Source organism: Quercus lobata, chromosome 3 (genome assembly GCF_001633185.2).
Source record: "Quercus lobata isolate SW786 chromosome 3, ValleyOak3.0 Primary Assembly, whole genome shotgun sequence".
NCBI lineage: Eukaryota > Viridiplantae > Streptophyta > Magnoliopsida > Fagales > Fagaceae > Quercus > Quercus lobata.
This window is the reverse complement of record NC_044906.1, coordinates 8,004,471-8,020,281: the sequence shown is the minus strand read 5'-3', so window position 1 is coordinate 8,020,281 and position 15,811 is coordinate 8,004,471. Positions and strand designations below refer to the sequence as shown.

General features: G+C 32.2%; 1 long non-coding RNA gene across 3 annotated transcripts; it reads right to left on the bottom strand.

The window, feature by feature from the left end:
- Window positions 1-12,770: 12,770 nt before the first annotated feature.
- Window positions 12,771-15,587, bottom strand: LOC115982468. 3 transcript variants are annotated; one of them, XR_004089630.1, is made up of 4 exons: window positions 15,481-15,587; window positions 15,159-15,206; window positions 13,287-13,420; window positions 12,771-13,188 (listed from the first exon to the last, which is right to left on the bottom strand). It is a non-coding gene; the product is annotated as an uncharacterized LOC115982468 (long non-coding RNA). The 3 variants fall into 3 exon arrangements; XR_004089628.1 differs by having other exon boundaries at window positions 15,159-15,195; XR_004089629.1 differs by lacking the exon at window positions 15,159-15,206.
- Window positions 15,588-15,811: the final 224 nt, after the last annotated feature.

Genomic DNA, 15,811 nt, shown 5'->3' with positions numbered 1-15,811 from the left:
TAGGAAAAAAGCAACTTGACAAAGTTAAGTTATGTAACACATTTTTCTTTAATTTGTGGAACCATTAATTGAAGTTTGTAATCCATGCACATGCAGGAGTTCCCTGAGGCGGCTTTTATACGTGAAGTAGGTCTGCCAAATGTAAGTATTTTAGACATCATATTTGACAGCGTTACAATGGTGGTACCAAAGGGCTTAGGAACAAGGGTTTCTCTTAAGGACTCGGACTCGGAGGCTAGTACTGCAGGTTCAGACAAGGTTGAGCTGATGAAGAAAGTTAAAAGGAGGTTAGCCAAAATTCCTGAATTGAAGTCAGATGAGGCCCTCGTTATGTTCTGTAAAGAACTGTTTGTTGATCTATCTAAAAGAGCTTGGTTTTGTGCAATCCAACCGAACCTGCGGTTGTTGTGGCTCCAAAGTGAATTCAAAGAGTTTAACAAAAGGCAGCAGGAGAGTGAAGCAGATGAGAGCCATTCTGCCATTGCGAGAAAATCACAGAGTGACGCAGAGAGCTTCAGTGAATCACTCAAAAAGTCCACCAATCAAATCACCAAGTGAATTAATTAGATTCAAATTTCGTGCAATAAGTTGTAGCAAAAACAAATCTTTATATAATTTTATCAGTTATGCTTATATTCGAATATTGATTGATTGATTTTTTTGAGTATGCTCTTTAATTGTTGTTGAGGGATATAATTTGAATAGTTAATTGTGAAATTAGATCTTAATGTCTTTAACGATTTTAGTTTACAAATATATAATGTCTACATAAATAATAAAATGGATGATGTTTAGGAATTCTTTGGAGCATTCTTATCAAACCTCTCAAATGCTAAAAATCTTTTATTCTTTATAGCATTTTTAACCAAAAAGTTTGCTCCATCAAATGTTTTAAATGGTATAATTTTTGCAATTGATGAACAGTACAATCTCATATTTGAGACTGTACTGTTCACCCATTGTAAATTATATATTATTTTTTTATTCAGTGGGGCCCATTGAGGAGAAATGAAAAATTATTAAAAAATAATGAAGAAACATTATTTGAATGAAATGGTAAAAAAATTAAAAGTTTTGATATAAGTGGAATTGTAAAGTGATGTGTTATATGTTATAAAATTAGGTTTTGAGATGTTAAATGCATTTTTTGACATGTTTGATAAGAATGCTTTTAGCATGTGTTTGAATCCAAGTCTATGTTTTGAGATGTTATCCCAATCCAACGGACATAATATGAGATTCTCCCTCCCTTTAATCTCCAGTTTACACTAAATCAACAGCCTCAATTTCTTTTCAGTCTTCACCGAATCACGAACTTTTTCAAAGATTCATTTACCATATCAATACGGTATAATAGGGTAAATTAATGAGTACAGTGATGTCAGAAAAACATTAAATTTAGATATAAACGCTTGGGTTGCTTGACACTTTGAAATTTGAATAGTCTAACACCATTTTTGTAAATTACAAAGATTTTAGGAAGGTGTTTGGTACTCATATCCAAAAATTGAAAACATATGTTTAAGTGAGTATACTAAACAAAGCCTTTGTTGTCACCCACGCTTGGGTCGCTTGACACTTTGAAATTTGAATAGTCTAACACCATTTTTGTAAATTACAAAGATTTTAGGAAGGTGTTTGGTACTCATATCCAAAAACTGAAAATATATGTGAGTAAAAAAATGTGTGAAAATACATAAAATATTTTTCAAAAACTGAAAACATATGTTTAAGTGAGTGTACTAAACAAAGCCGTTGTTGTCACCTTACATGGCCTTACTGTAAATTTCACCTTCCAACAAGTATGACACGGCCTTACAGTAAATTATTTTTTTTTTATTTTTTTGACGTAAATGCTCTTTACGTCTCTACATTTTGGGGTCACTCAACTAACAGAAAAAGCTGATGTGACAAACGGAGTACACTATTGATAGGGGTGGCAAATGGGTGGATTGGGTCATAAATGGGTTGGGTCATAAATGGGTTGGGGGTATAATTATCCATTTATCCATTTATGACCCGTTTATATATAAATTAATTATCCATTACCAACCCCACCCATTTAATTAGTAACACACCCATTTAACCCAATATGACCCAAATACCTTTAAAACTACTTGAATATACTCTAGACCTCAAAAATACCCATAAACACCTAAAATGATGCAAATACCCCTAATCTTCCAAAATTACCAATATACCCTTGGACATCCAAAATTATCCCCAAAATTTCTAAAATTAGCAAAATATCCATGAAACCTCTAAAATAACCAAAATACCCCTAATATCTCTAAAATCACCAAATATGCTTAAAAACCACTAATATGACCAAAATACCCTCTGAAACCCAAAACATGACCAAAATACCCCCAAAACTCAAAAAATGACCAAAATACCCCCGAAACCTAAAAATTACCAAAATACCCCCCAAAACCTAAAAAATGACCAAAATACCTCCAAAACCAAAAAATGACCAAAATACTTCCGAAACCCAAAAAATTACCAAAATACCCCCAAATCTGAAAATTACCAAAATACCCCTTAAACCCAAAAAATTACCAAAATACCCCCGAAACCTAAAAATGACCAAAATACTTCCAAAACCCAAAAAATAGCCAAAATACCCCTGAAACCCAAAAAATGACCAAAATACCCCGAAACCTAAAAAATTACCAAAATACCCCCGAAACCAAAAAACTGACCAAAATACCCCAAAACCTAAAAATTACCAAAATGCCCTCGAAACCCAAAAAATTACCAAAATGCCCCAAAACCTAAAAATGACCAAAATACCCTCAAAACCTCAAAAAATACCAAAATACCCCCGAACCTCAAACAATACCAAAATACCCCTGAAACTCAAAAAATACCAAATATCCTTGAAACCCAAAAAATGACCGAAATACCCTCGAAACCTAAAAATGACCAAAATACCACCGAAACCTAAAAAATTACCGAAATACCCCAAAACCTAAAAATTTCCAAAATACTTCTAAACCCTAAAAATTTACCGAAATAACCCTAAAACTAAAAGATGACAGAAATGCCCTCGTAACCTAAAAAATGCTAAAATACCCATAGAATCTAACAGATGATCAAAATAACCCCGAAACCTAAAAAATTACCGAAATTCCCTCGAAACCTATAAAATGAATGAAAGACTCTTAGAACCTTTAATTTGTCAAAAATATCCTTGAATTATCCAAAATATCCCGAAACCTCTATTTCGGTAATTTTAGATGTTTCAGGTTTATTTTGGTCATCTTACATGTTTAGGGGCATTTTGGTCATAATTTGGGTTTTAGGGGTTTTTATCGATCATTTTTTTAGGTCTTGGGGTTATTTTGGTCCTTTTTAAGGTTTTTGGGGGTATTTCGATCATTTTTTAGGTTTCAGGGTATTTTGGTAATTTTTTAGGTTTCTGGGGTATTTCAATTATTTTTTAGGTTTTAGAGGTATTTCGGTCATTTTTTAGGTTTATGGAGTATTTTGGTAATTTTTTAGGTTTAGGGAGTATTTTGGTAATTTTGTAGGTTTTAGGTGTATTTTGGTAATTGTTAGGTTTTGGGGGTATTTTAGTCATTTTCTTCGGTTTTTGAGGTATTTTGGTCATTGTTTTAGGTTTTGGGTTATTTTAGTTACTTTTTAGGTCTTGGGGTATTTTAATCATTTTACAGGTTTCAGAGGTATTTTGGTCATTTTTTAGGTTTCGAGGGTATTTTTGGTAATTTTAAGGTTTCAAAGGTATTTCGGTCATTTTTAAGGTTTAGGGGTATTTTGGTCATTTTTAGGTTTCGGGGGTATTTTGGTCATTTTTTGGGTTTTGGTGGTATTTTAATAATTTTTCGATTTTAGGGTTACTTTGGTCATTTTTTGGGTTTTGGTGGTATTTTAGTAATTTTTAGGTTTTAGGGGTATTTTGGTCATTTTTTGGGTTTCAGAGGTATTTTGGTCATTTTTTGGATTTTGGGGGTATTTGGGTAATTTTTAAGTTTCGGGGGGTATTTTGGTCATTTGTTCGGTTTTGGGGGTATTTTGGTCATTTTTTGGATTTCAGGGATATTTTGGTTATTTTTTTGGTTTTAGGGGTATTTTGGTTATTTTTAGGTTTTGGGGGGTATTTTGGTCGTTTTATAGGTTTTAGGGGTATTTTGGTCATTTTTTGGGTTTTAGGGGTATTTTGGTTATTTTATGGGTTTTGGTTATATTTTGGTCATTTTTTAAGTTTCAGGGGTATTTTAGTCATTTTTTAGAAATTTAGATTTTATGTTGTTTATTTAAATTTTAGATGGGTTTAGTGGGTATTAGTGAGATTATCCATTTAGATCCATCTAATTAAATAACCAAATGGGTCTTTACCCATTTAACCCAAATATTCAAATGGGTTGGGTTAAGACTTATCCAAATAAGGTGGGTAATAGGTGGGTTCATGGATATGGATAAAAATTGCCACCCCTAACTGTTGACACAGTAAATACTGACGTGACAAATAAAATAATAATAAAACATTATTTATTATTTAATAAATACCACGTTAGTATAAAATAAAAATAAATGCCATCCATGTCAGTTTAGAATTTTAAATTTTAATTGATCAATTTTTTTAAAAAAAAAAAAAACAGAATTAAAAATAAAAAAACACATGAATTTGGATTTAACATCCCCTTCATCAAGAACACAAAAGAGCACAACACATAAAAAATCATATAAACCCAGAATATCAAACACAAAGAACACAAGAAAATCAAACTGGAAAAATCATAAATGAATATTATACAAAACAAAATCAATCCACATTTTTTTAGGATTGGATTAGGCAAGAAAAACCAACACACCCTTCTTTTCTTTCCAACTTCAATGGAATATTATCACACACCCACCAACTCAACTCGCCCGATTCACCTCCCTTGACTCACTCCCAACTCACCTACTATCACCACCATGCTCAAAGGCAAGCTCAAGCTTCCGCTTCCTGTTCCCGACAAAGCCCATCGAGCCTTCTCGGACCGCCTTGGCAGCTTGGTCGCTGGATTCGACGGAAAAGAAGAAGAGTACTGTGAAGGCTCCGATTTGGTAGTATTTGATCCCGGTGAAGAGCTCGAGACCTTTCAGCCTAATGGGTTCGTGTCCGATAAAGAGAGCGATGGCGTTGAAAATTTTGTTGAGGACCGACCCAGACCAGAAAAAGACGAGGCGGGTCCGGTTTCTACAGTGCAAGTCATTGCGGTGGACGAGAAAAGATCCAATCTTGAGCCTTACTGGGGTTTTTTTTTTTTTTCAAAATTTTGAAATTTTTTTACAATAATCCTAAACTTTGTATATTCTGTTTGTAGTTTGAGTTTGTGTGTGTGTGTGTGTGTTTTAATGTAATTTCAAATGATTAAGGATTGCTGGGTTTTTTCATTTTTTGTGAAGTTTCTTAATTTGGGTAGTCAGTTAATTTTGTACACTTGGTCTTACAGTCAGTTTGGTTTTTGTTTTGTACAATATTCATTTATGATTTTTCTGAGTTTGATTTTCTTGTGTTCTTTGTGTTTGATATTCTGGGTTTGTATGATTTTTTTTGGGTTGTGCTCTTCTGTGTTCTTGATGTAGAGGATAGTAGATCCAAATTCATGTGTTTTTTATTTTTAATTCTGTTTTTTTTTTTTTTAATTGATCAATTAAAATTTAAAATTCTAAACTGATATGGATGACATTTATTATTATTTTATGCTGACGTGGTATTTATTAAATAATAAATAATTTTTTATTATTATTTTATTCGCCACGTCAACATTTACTGTGTCAACAGTGTACTCCGTTTGTCACATCAGTTTTTTCTGTTAGTTGAGTGACGAAAATTACTAAAATAACAAGCGTTAATTGGATTAAGGACTAAAAGTGGTAAAATAGAAATGTATGAACCAAAATAGAAATGATCCCAAAATGTAGGGATAAAAAGAGCATTTACGCCTTTTTTTTTTGAAGCCGAAACCAAATGAATATCATTAATGAAGAATACAAGAATCCAAATACAGAGCATCAACTGCTGGTGGAGGATCCTCCTCTAACCATACAGTTTCATTATCAGATAATCTAGCAAATCTAACCAAAGAATGAGCAACACCATTGGCAGTACGCCTAACACAATTGACTGAAAAGGATCTAAAACCTGCAATCAAGCAACAAATATCTTCATAAATAAACCTAAGCCGAGCTAGATCTGGTTGAGCCTGTGCCACTGTCTTCAATACCCGTGCATTGTCACCTTCTAAAATCACCTCCATAAACCCTGCATCTATAGCAAATTCAAGAGCTTTACGGCAAGCCAGCACCTCCACCTCTTCAATATCCCTCACAGCCCCACCCTTAGCCGAAATAGCAGCCATCACTTTACCATTCCTATTACGAACCACAGCCCCATAACCCAAATCAGCTCCATTATTAAATCACGCTCCAACAAAGTTCAGCTTGAAGAAATCAGCCATCACTTCACCATTCCTATTACGAACCACAGCCCCATAACCCAAATCAGCTCCATTATTAAATCACGCTCCAACAAAGTTCAGCTTGAAGAAATCTCCTTGTGGTGGCTGCCATGCCTGACTTGCTGGAACTGGATTTTGCATTTTTTTTCTTGGACCTGCTAATGTGCTATTTACAAGTTTTCATGCACACACGCCTACATTTGATTCAGGTCAAAATTCTTGACCAGTCGGACCAAGGGGCAATTTAATACCAGAAAAAAAACAGTTTTTCTTTTTCCTAAAGTATTTTCCATTTGTTTCTTGGACTTCATTATATGCTATCTAAAAGTTTTCATGCAAAAACGCCGATATTTGATTCAAGTCAAAATTCTTGACCAATTTGACCCTGGGGCATTTTCGTCCAAAATTGATACGAGTTTTTTTTTTTTTTTTTCCTTTTCTTTCGAAAGAATTTTGCATTTGTTTCTTGGACCTCTTGATGTGCTATCTACAATTTTCATGCACACACGCCGACAGTTGATCTAGATCAAAATTCTTGATAAGTAGGACCTAGGAGCAATTTAGTTTAAAAAAAGGTCGAGTTTTTTTTTTTTTTTTTCTAAAGAATTTTTCTTTTGTTTCTTGGACCTCTATATTTGCTATTTACAAGTTTTCATGCAAAAATGCCGAGATTTGATTTAGGTCAAAATTCTTGACCAATCTGACCTTGGGGCATTTTCATACAAAATTCATACGGTTTTTTTTTTTTTTTTCTAAAGAATTTTGCATTTTTTTCTTGGACCTCTTAATATGTTATCTACAAGTATTCATCCACACACGCCGATATTGGAGTCAGATCAAAATTCATGACCAATCTAACCCAGGGGCTTTATCGTACAAAATTGATACAATTTTTTTTTCTTTACTTTCTAAAGAATTTTGAATTTTTTTCTTGGACCTCTTAATGTTCTATCTACAAATTTTCATGCACACAAGCCGACATTTGATTCGGGTCTAAATTCTTGACCAGTTTGACCCGAGGGCATTTTCGTACAAAATTCATATGAATTTTTTTTTTCTTTTCTTTCTAAAGAATTTTGTTTTTTTTTTTCTTGGACCTGCTAATGTGCAATCTACAAGTTTTCATGCACACACGCCTACATTTGAGGCAGGTCAAAATTCTTGACCAGTCGGACCACGGGGCAATTTAATACCAGAAAAAAGTTTTTTTTTTTTTTTTTTTTTCTAAAGAATTTTCCATTTGTTTCTAGGACCTCATTATATGCTATCTAAAAGTTTTCATGCAAAAATGCCGATATTTGATTCAAGTCAAAATTCTTGACCAGTATGACCCATGGGCATTTTCTTACAAAATTGATACGAGTTTTTTTTTTTCTTTTCCTTCCAAAGAATTTTGCATTTGTTTTTTGGACGTCTTATTGTGCTATCTACAATTTTTTAGGCACACATGCCGACATTTGATCAAGGTCAAAATTCTTGACAAGTAGGACCTAGGGGTAATGTAGTTCGAAAAAAAGTCGAATTTTTTTTTTTCTAAAGAATTTTTCATTTGTTTCTTTGACCTCTGTATTTCTATCTACAAGTTTTCATGCAAAAACACCGAGATTTGATTCAGGTCCAAATTCTTGAGCAATCTGACCTTGGGGCATTTTCGTACAAAATTGATACGTGTTTTTTTTTTTTTTTTAAAGAATTTTGCATTCCTTTCTTGGACCCCTTAATTTTTTATTTACAAGTATTCATGGACACATGCCGATATTGGGTTCTGGTGAAAAATCTTGACCAATCTGACCCAGGGGCATTTTTGTACAAAATTGATACAAATTTTTTTTCCTTTTCTTTATAAAGAATTTTGCATTTTTTTTTGGAACTCTTAATTTGCTATCTACAAGTTTTCATGCACACACGTCGACATTTGATTCAGATCGAAATTCTTGACCAGTCTGACCCAGGGGCATATTCGTACAAAATTGATACGAGTTTTTTTCTTTCTATTATTTCTAAAGAATTTTACATTTCTTTCTTGGACCTATTAATGTGCTATATACAAGTTTTCATGCACACATACCAACATTTTACCCAGGTCAAAATTCTTGACCAGTAGGGCCAAAGGGCAATTCAGTTCCAAAAAAAGTCGATTTTTTTTTCTAAAGAATTTTTCATTTGTTTCTTGGACCTCTATATCAAAAACATTCCAGCAACATTACTCAAACTAACTCACCAAACATGCCGTTAGAGATTTCGGTTATATATATATATATATATATATATATATATATAATTCTCTAGCATTATTTTAAAAAGAATAATGCAATAACTATAATATTATATTATATACCACTCCCCAAAAGAATCACACTCCAACCGCATGAAGTGCACCGTGTGCGCGCCAATGCATTATTCTGCTGCACCCACCAATCACATGCTTGATGCATTTTTATGGATCGACTATCTGGTACAGAGAGTGCTTTCCTTCAAAGTTATTTACTTATATATTAATGATTTTTTTTTTGTTTTGTTTTTGCACACATCTCATTAACATTAGTTTGACTATGACCAATCTTAGTCCATTAGCACCACTCTGATTAAGTGCCTAATTGCCTCTCAAATAGCATACTTAGACAACTTTGAATAAAAATAAACTGTTCAAGCAATCTGCAGCAAGGATGTTTGGGGAGTTGCAGGCCATTTAATTCATGGCATTTTGCAAGGAATGAATGGCTTCAATTATGCAGAAGCTAGGTACATCTGCAGGAATAGCAACAAGCCAACAATATAGCCCATGAGCTAGCTCAAAAGGCCAAAATTTCAGGTGAGGAATGCAAATGGATTGGTGTGGTCTGAGAATATAGCAAATTTGTGTAGGCTGGAAGGGATCTAGTGTTTTTATTTTTATTTTGTTTCTTTTCTTTCCTGTTCTTTTGGCTTGGCTGTCTATGGTCTCTGTTGGTGCTTTGTCCTGCTGTTGGTGGGTGTTGTTTTCTGCTATGTACTCTTTCTGTGTTTGATTAATGAAATTTCAGTTTCAAAAAAAAGAAACAAAATAGGCCCTGTTTGAATTTATTCAAAGCATTCAACTTAGGCAGATCCTGTTTTGTAAGCAAGTTTAAACAAAAATTTTCATATTTTAAACAATTTTATAAACAGTTTAATATACTTTATTAAACTTATGTATTTCAAAAATACTCAAACAATCTTAATCTAACACCTCTCACCAAACGGGCCTAACTGTTCTCACGTGTGTGACCGGCTTCTTCCACCTAAGCAAGAAAGCGAAACAGAGATTCTGTGATTGATTTTTTCCGTTGGTATTTTTCTTTAACAGCTGAAGTTGGTAGTTGCAAACAGCTTGCATCTTATCCCAATCCTGGGAGTAGAAAATTCAGAGACTTGAGAATTCTTTGGACACACTTACTACAGCTACGCCATAATTGATATTGAAGCTATAGCTACATTACACTGTTAAGGTCTATAAATTTGACATAAAGCTGCTCTTAATTGCTTTAACATCTACGATGATAAGATTCGCACAAGGAACCGAAGGTTTCAGTTTTTTTTTTCTTTCTGGTAATAGGGTAAGTTAGAGAAAAAATTCAATTAATTTTTAAATTGAAATTCGAGTATAATTTTACGTTATGTTTCTAATTTAATCTAAATTTAGAATTTTGTGACAAGTAAATTAATTTAGTGTAAAAATTAAATTTCAATTAAAGTTTATTTTTTTATCACGTGTTTCATCTAATTAGAGTTTATAAGTCATCGATATCTATATATATATATATATATATATAAAATAATTGATAAAATAGGGAGAAAATATGATTAAATTTCAAATTAAAATATAATTAGAATATAATTTTATATCATATGTCACATTTAATCTAAATTTTTAAATTTTATACTAAATGAGATAATTTACTATAAAAATTTAATTTAAAATGACCTACTAAACGGGCTGCAAGAATCAAAGCTCTCTTAAGCCTTTTGCGGAAATCAATAATCCTCTTAGAAGTGCCGAGCCAGAGATTTTGTCATTATTAGAGGAAAGCTTATATTTGGCACTTTCGTGAGCTTAAATTTACTGTTTATGGTCAATAAACAGTACATAACACGCTGGTTAAAAAAAAAAAAAAAACGCCTCAGACGCAAACGGGACGTGAATCCAAACTAGCTCTTAATTGAAGTAGCTTTATAGGCTTACAGCTGGTTAGTTCCAAGACTCCTTAGTAAAGTTACTGATGTATGTAGCTTAGGCTTATAGTTCTGTTAGTTCCAAGAAAATTATATTGTTAATTGATACGTGTATTTTGTAGTTGAATGAGACAAGAAATATCGGTACGTATCGATGTAAATCTGAAAATAAAATTAAAAAAAAAGGTATAGTATCGGAGAAATGTACGAAATGACTAGCAAAATAAAAAATATGTGTGAATAAAAAAGTGTATAAAAATACATAAAATATTTTTTTTAAATTGAAAACATACTAAACAAAACCTTTGTTGTCACCTTTCAAGTATAACATGGCTTTACTGTAAATTTCACCTTCCAACAAGTATGACACGGCCTTACAGTAAATTTCAAGATTCTAGGGTCAAAAATGAAAACAAAATGTGTATATATATATAAGATCCAATTAACAAATTTATTTTTGAAAATTTTTTATTAAGAATTGAAAAAATTATCAAAATTTTTTCAACTTTCAATAAATTTTTTTTAAAATTAATTTATTATTGTGTGCTATGGAAACACATATTAGTAAAATCAATATACTCTATCCATCCCATTTGTCGTGTTTTTAAAAATAAAATTAATTAATACCCAAAGAGCCCAAACGCACATTTTGGCAGGTATCAGAGTCATGTGAGTCTGTGACCCAAGGTCTGTCCTAGCCCTAAAGAGACAGAACCCTATACTAACATACAGATCCGCGCTGTAATACAATACCATCACTACTTATTAATTAATTCATGAAATGTGAGATTGGCAAACGGCGTAAAGTGTGAACTCACATCAAATCTTACAAAATCTAAGTCTTCGTACTTATTAATAACTAGTCGCTAACCCGTGCGATGCACGGGAAAACTATTTTGTATAAAGATGAAACATTAAATTACTTAATGAAAAATAGAAATCAAACTTAAGTTTAAAATAAAATGAAGAATTAAATCTTAAGAATTAATCAATATTTCCAATAAATTGAAAAAAAAAAAAAAAAACTTTAAAAAGTGTTTTTTGGTAAGCCTGGCAATAGAATAGGTTGATAACGAAAACAACAATAAATGAAATTTTCCAATAGTTAGAAGCACCAACAACGAAGAGGCAAAAAAATTTCAAAATTTCAATTTCATACTCTAATTGAAAAGAATTATAAGAATTGTCGTAGCAGCATAATTATTTTGACTCTAATCATCTCTCTGCAATAAATTTTTCCACAATACAATTAAGGACCAAAATGGGTTATGTATGAACTCCATATCCTGTTCCAAACCCAAAGACTCATCTAAACTACAATTCAATCAAATATAGAATACAAAACAAACACAAGTACCCTCTAATATAATTATTTACATAAAAAGAATTGGGTCAAAAAAAAAAATCAGCACAATCTATTAAACAATAAAATTTCAATATAATCTTTGGAAAATATCTCTCCCATTGTCATCTTCATTGTTGTACATGATATGACATGGCTTCAAACTGTTGGCAGGAGGAGTCAGATGTTCCAAAAGAAACTCATTTGTTAACTATGGTAAAACTCATTCGATTGTGAACTATAGTAATTCTCATTGCATGTAGCAAGTACTGTCAACAAACCACAAATTTACTCTATCTTAGCAAATAGAAAAAGAGGCTAAAGCAAGGAAAAAAGAAGAATGATTCATGTAAAGCTTTACGTAGGCATTTGAATTGATGTAAGTGCTATATAATGTCTCAGTTGTAACCTTAATAGAGGACAACTCATTCAGCCCAGGAAAAAAAATTTTCAAAATAAAAAGAGAGCAAAGAACGAAGCATTGAAAATATTAGTTTGAATACCAAGCCACTGCATTATTTGGCAGAAAATAAGAAAAAAGACTATTCAATGCATTGAATTAAATACCTTAGAAACAAAGTTCTACCAAGCACCTATCTAAATTTGAATGCTTGAAAGTTGAAAGTAACGTTGACAAACTGCGCTTTGACCATAAGGCTTTCATTATAAAAAAAATTTGAAAAGAACAACAATCCATCCTTCCATTATTTCTATATCAATTGAAAATCTGGCAATTGAAATCAAATCTACTGATTAAGTACATTGGCTATTTAGCAGAACTGACATCTAAGAGTTTCTTCATCCTTTAATGACTTGGCAAAACATATTTTTTTCCGATCGTTGGGTACAAACAGAATATTTTTTGTATCATCATAACTTATGATTGATACATAACAAAAAGTAGTCAATAACCAGTATCAATTAAAACCAAGATGCACAAACCATAAAGTGGCTACAAACTAATGCAAGAGTAAGCAAGGCATTTTCTCAAACACATGTTGTGCACAAAATATTTCAATGCCTTAGTTATAAATGTTTGTTATTATAAAAATTAAAAATTAAAAACAGAAAACAATAGCATGATTGTGAAGAAAAGAATTACCAATAGCAAACCACCAAAAAGATACAATTGTTTAGTGTTTTAATAACTCATGTCTATGTCCATTACTCATAGCTTTCTTTTCCCTGCAACCCATACCAACAATTTGCATTAAATAATCACAACAGAAAATCTTCTATCATTAGTAAAATTTTCTCATAATTTCTATCTTAAATAGCTCTACCTTTTCACTTTGCTATTGCTGGGATTTGCAGACAGCTTCTAAACTATATAGATTTGGTCTTTCGCTGTGCATAACAGAAAGCAGAAAATAATCCGTGGGTTACTAAAGGAGGAAATTGGAAAAGAAGCTGGGGTCTGCAACCAAACAAAGAATCAAATAAAACCCCTCAAAAATCAAGATGCTACTATTAAAGAAGATTCGGTCAAACTAAAATACAAAATAAATAGAGACTAAACATGAAACCAAAGCTTGAGATAACCTAGAAACTTTAATTAAATCCCCAAAAAAAAAATAATAATGATAATAAAGGTCTCATGTTAATACAAATAGAGCATAAACTGAGAATTCTTACGGTGGAGGACATCAAATACCAAAACTACACAATTAAAAATTTGCTAAAAACCCCTTTTTAAGGGCGTTGAACCAAAGGCCAACCATTCAACCATAGCAACCCAAAAAACCAAAAGTAGATCAAACCGACAGAATTCCTCAATTTCACTCCCCCTTACGAATAACAGAACAGATAAGAGGGAAAACAAAACTTGAAAATTAAAGTGACATGATTAAGTTTAAAAGAACTAAAATTCACCTGCGATGAAAAAGGGATAAGTATAACAATGTAGAGTATGACAGAATTTTTAAAAGAAAAAATTCTTTAAATTTTAGTTCATACCCCTTTTAAATTTCAAAAGTGTTGTTTCCCTAACTGCCCAACACTATCATTACATCCCACGGGGAATTCCATTAAGTTAAAGACATATTTTTGCAATCCTTCCAAGAAAATCAAAGTGCTACCTATCAGCAGAACAATTAACAACAATAAGAACCCAAGTTGCAACCAACATAAATTTTAGGAAACTTGCATCAAATGCCAATAAGTGTATTATTCTAACAAAAAGTCACATATCCAAGTCCAAAAATTTATTATAGCCGTCAGTAGCAACCCAAAGATAAGAAAAGAGACACCTATTAAATTGGGCTATAAAAAAAACATTTGATGATTGCTACAAAAATCACGAGCTAAAGCTGAAAGTTCAATCCAAAAGTCCTAAACTTTAGGAAACTTGCATCAAATACCAATAAGTGTATTATTCTAACAAAAAGTCACATATCCAAGTCCAAAAATTTATTATAGCCGTCAGTAGCAACCCAAAGATAAGAAAAGAGACACCTATTAAATTGGGCTATAAAAAAAACATTTGATGATTGCTACAAAAATCATGAGCTAAAGCTGAAAGTTCAATCCAAAAGTCCTCCATAAAACAGGAATAGAGTATGGAAAAAACAAATAGATGAAGTCTGACTTATCTCTAATTCCAACAATACGGTAACAATGCCATACAAACATATTTTGCAGCAACTTTAAATGAGAATGAATTTCATTATTACAACATGGTAAGAAAAAAAAAGATTTCAATTTCATTGAGACATTCTGTCAAACACTTAGGGTGATGGGGAGGATTTTAACAAAACAGACATAAAATTTTTACCAAACCTTTAATTTTCATTGATTCTAATTTCTCTGGGTCATTTTGTCAAACACTTAGGGTTGGCTTATTTTCACAAAGGATACCGATTCTTACATCATTCTCTCAACCATTATACCAGCAAAAACATGAGAAAGAGAGAATTACAGAGAGAAAAAGCAAGAAAGCTGGTGAATTTGTCAAACAAAATTGGATTTTGAATAACATATGGAAGACTTTGTATGTTTTGAATAAAAGGAAGATCGATTTGTTCCAGAAGACAATTTGCGATGTCGTTGGGTTCTTTGGATTATGCCCGTTTAGAGAGGAAAAGGGGTATGAACTAAAATTCCTAACTTGACAACAAACCATAATTGAAGAGAATATTAGAAAAAGAAATTAATACCTTTGCTGTGATGAAATTAGAGTATTCCACTTCATCTCTGCAAAGAAACTGAATGATTTAAATCCAAAGAGATGAATTAAAATATATATATATATATATATATATAAACGAAAACATTTAATCAATCACATCAGAATCCTATTTTCTAAGCCCTAATTTCTGAATTTAAATCTAGAACCAAAGCCAACTGAAATTATAAATTTTGAAAACATATAACAAAAAATCAAAGAAAGAATGGGAACCCATCGGTGGAGGAATTTTTTTTATCAGAGAAAGAGTAGGAACCCATCAGCAGCGGTGTTTATGGGCGGAGGAGAATTACCTTTTGAGAGGAAGTAGGCCACAACCCGAAAATCAAAGAGAATGGTGAAGGACCCTCAAAATCAAATTGCTATCTCTGTCTCGGCGTTTCGCGGCTCTGTGTTTTTTTTTTTTGGATGCGGCGGTTCTATTTTTTGTAGAATAGAATCTGTCTGGGGTAGCAGAGCCACAGGTAGAAGAGGAGTGGGGGAACGAGAGAGAGAGATACGTTTGCGTTTGAGGGAGAGAAATAGGTTTTATTGGGTTTGTTTTTGGAGAAATAGTTATTGGGTCAGAAAAGGGTTTTACTTTTTTTTTTTAATAATCTTTTTTTTTAAATAATGCTGATGTGG